This window comes from Corvus cornix, chromosome 2, assembly GCF_000738735.6.
Source record: "Corvus cornix cornix isolate S_Up_H32 chromosome 2, ASM73873v5, whole genome shotgun sequence".
NCBI lineage: Eukaryota > Metazoa > Chordata > Aves > Passeriformes > Corvidae > Corvus > Corvus cornix.
Genome location: NC_046333.1, coordinates 112,467,931 through 112,472,035, shown reverse-complemented (window position 1 = coordinate 112,472,035; position 4,105 = coordinate 112,467,931).

The window sequence follows — 4,105 nt, the reverse complement described above, 5'->3', positions numbered from 1 at the left end:
ATTGTGAGAAAGATTTCAATCCAAGATGGAATTAATTCTGGGATATGCAAATTTAGATTGAGAAAGAGCTCCAAAACAACAGCTTCAGACTGTGAAGTGCTGCAGCAATAATAGAAAAGGACAAAATGAGCAATAGTAAAAGGAAGGATGGAACACCTGTAGCGAGAAGAATGAAGTAGTAGAATAGAAAATTGAAATTAAAAAATAAAACCCCCAACCATAAAAAACACAGCAAAATGAACAGATTCCCAAAATTCTAGTTCAGAGAAACTGCCCATGATTATACTCCTGTTCAGGCAATGAGCAAATGAAATGGTAAATCAGGCACTGAGTCACATACACAAAGATTTTCTTATGCTTCATATGAATTATTTATCAGGTGAAATAAAACCTGCTATATATTCAGGGGAGATGGTCAACAATCTAGCCTCCTGGCATTGCCAGCATTGTTGGAAATGAAAGAATAGTAGGAGCTCATAAACAGATGCCTCATGAACATAAACAGGCCACAAGAAGTTCCTGAAGTGGGAAATGCTCTTCTCAAGGTCTTTTTCAAACTACTCTACTGTAATAATTATGCTTCTTCCCCCCTCTTTTTTTTTTTAATAGCTTTTCTTTTTGAGAGAAGGGAAATCAAACTGGAAGGCTGAATAGAATCTTTTCTTCACATATTAAATATCTACATATTTTTCCTAAGATCACTGTCAATGCAAAGATGGACCTGTGCTCTTTCTTTTCTTCTCCAAAATCTTTTGGAAAAAGTATTAAAAGCAAAACTCAGTATTTGTGAAATCCAAATGCTAAGAAATATGGACAACAAATAGGTCTTCTTAGGTATGAATCACTGTGAATCAAAGTGACACAAAACAATTTTAGAATGAACAGCATAATGGGCTAAGAACAAAAGAATTCCAGTAGCTGCTAATTTTGCTTCCAAAATTCATTGTTTCAGCCTCTCAAGAAAATGTTAATTGCTATGAGGGCAATTCGAAGATGCATTCAGACTCCTATTCTGCACTAAAAAAAAAAATTAATCATTAGAGCAGATGTAAGAACAAGTTTCAGATTGTTCCAAGTAAATGGTTACTTGCTGTACTGCAAAAGCATAATGTAGCTTAACTTAGAACAACTAAGCCAAATTCAGTAGAACTAGAGAAAAAAAAAGAAAAATAAGCAAACCATACAAAATTGGCCAGTTTGAGGAAACCTCATCCTAAAGGACAATGTCAAGCTCCCAAGTCACAGTAAAAAACAAGAGTAAATATTTACCAATAACTGTGTTTTTGTCTAACTGCTCAGTACAAAAATGTTCCAAAGACATAGTACAATTCTGGGTTCTGGGAATCTTGTCTATTTATTTTTAGATTCAGTAGAAAAAGGTAGGTATAGAAATGAAGAAAAACCGGCATTATGTATTAACTCTTTTCAAGATCCAAAATTTACAAATAACAAATGTTATTGTAAGCATGATAAAAGAGGTCCCCCAAGAACCTGCTTCTGAAATTGCATATTTCAGAAACTGCTCAGGCTATTTGATTACTGCAACACATGGAAAGGTGAGGGCTGAGAGAGAAGGGGGGAATGTAAGAAATCAAGACCAAAAAAAAATTGGAATTAGATGAAGAATAAAATAAACTAAAATATTATATATATAGATACATAAATCTAAAAGAATATCCAATATTTTAAATTTGATGAGAATGAAAAAATTGCCCAGCTATTCTACTGTAGTCCCTACTGAATTCTATGGCAGGATAAAATCAGAAAACACAGACACACATTTCATACATAACTGAGATCAAAAGGTAGTCTAACATCTCCAGGAGGAATAGAGCACCTTCGCTTAATTCTTTTTTTTTTTCCCTTTTTCCTAAATATACAGGGACCTGGGGTTGCAGTGCATGTACAAAATCTGACTGATTTATTCAAGTTTAAAGATAATCTGTCCTTTCTTGATTTTTGGTTGTGAGTCCTGTTCTCCACTGGGACATCCAGAAGTTCCTAATAACCTGCGAGCAACTACTCATTATTTAGATTTTTTTTTCCAAATAAAGTGCTAGAAAACAAGAATGTAGGGAATATTTGCAATTTTGATAAAACCAAAACACACAAAATTTCTTTCAGTGTACTTGCAGTTAGAAACATACAAAGTTCCCATTTTTTAGACAGAGTATTTCAGTGAGCAAGAGAAATAGTTACTACTGTTTTCCTGTATTAGGAATAATTTTCTTGGAGATTGTACCTGACTGCTTAGCAGGTACCAAGCAAGTTATTTTATTCTTGGTGCCCTGCCCATGTAGGGCTGGTGTTTATTGAAGTGAGGGTTTCCTTACGAGCTCAGATTCATTAATCTCTTTTCTCATTAATCTCTTTTCTACTGGGCTGATTATAGCCATAAAACCTACAATATTTTGGGACCTCTTGCCCTTGTTTCTAATTTTAACCAACCGAGTGAATGGGACTCAAAACTGTAAGGAAAAAGACACCCAGAGGCACAGAGAGAAAGCACAGTTGCGTCAGCCTTAACTCCCTCTCCTTAGGGAGACACATTAGAAGGCATCTATTGACTATGGGAATTTTAAGAGGAAGGATTTCTTTATGGCTAATAACTAGTTGGGTTTTTTATCTTTTTACTGCCATGAGGTTTGCTGATTACCATAGGAATATTCCAGTGAGAAAATTTTACTCACATGAATAAAAACGTGTTGGACCAGGTCTAAGGAAGTCTAAGGAAGCATGCTAATTCCTTTGGGTACACCAATATTATCAACATCAACACCACTGTCCTGAGGCAGAGCTTACTTGCTGCTTAACATTTCTGAATCTGTTGTGCAACTGACTATCACAAAGCAACTCTGCCCAGATGTTCAACATTACTCAGCTGGAGCAAGCAGCATGCACCCTGCACGAGTAATTTATGCACACACAGATCTGACCTACTTGAACATTACATACTAAACATTGACAATTGTCAGTGGTATTATTGGCCAAAGCCACTTAGAGCATCACTATGGGATCACCTGGCTAATATATTTTTTTCCCATCTTCACATGAAAACATTTCCAAAGGCCTAACTCAAATGGGGCTTTGATCAGCTTTCCATTACATACATTTTGTTTTTGTTAAATGTATGGCAAAGAACACTGGACAAGGATGCTGTGGAATACCTATCACAATTTTGTTTAAAATACAGTCTAAGCACTTAGCAAAATTTGTTGTATGATACCAATTGGTGTAAGAAATATCATTTTATATACGTTACTTCAGAGATGCAGATTCCAAAAAATTGCTAAAGTACTATATAGAATAAACTAGCAAACAGTATCAAGCCCATAAGCAAGATGTTTTATATTCTATATAAACAGGACAATATTTTTATATTTCAGGGGACTATTTGATTTTGAGTCATTGCAAAGAGTCATTCAATTTAGACTATGGAGTCTGAACTGGAGCTAAGGCTTTCAAAGCTACGTTTTTGTTGCTTAATTGTACCACATTCAGATGCCTCACTGCTGATTAAGACATCAAAATATTAATAAAGATATATTTGTGAAACATTTTCGTACTTTGAGGGTTCCTGACATTCTTTGCCAGTGTCAAAATCCTGCCACAGTTCCAAGCCAGATATGGAGATGAATTCTTGAGATATTTTGAAGAGAGTTTATATAATCCATCTGCATCAGATTGAGTGGATCATTTTATCAGTTAGAGCAGGGAATGTAATTGTCAACTACTGAGGCTGTTCAGTTTCAGGGGAAGATTAGAGCAGTAGGTGCTTCACATTATAACAGTCAGTAGGATGTTAAACCAAGTCAATTAAAATAAAGAATTGAACCATTACATCACTTTTTTCCCCACAGATAATAGCAAATATGCAGATATCTCCCATAGACATTTTTACAGATATGAGTAAGAATGCAATTAGACATGTCTTTGAGCAGAAGGAGTCCTGAGCTTTCAACAAATATTTGGGGCTGAACTAAGTAATGGAGTAGGCTATTTGATGTAATTTTGTAATTTAGAAAAAAAAAATGTACAAAGCAAGAATGATAATTAATGGAACTTCATAGGAGTTTTTCTGTTGAAGTACTTCTTTTAAAGTGAG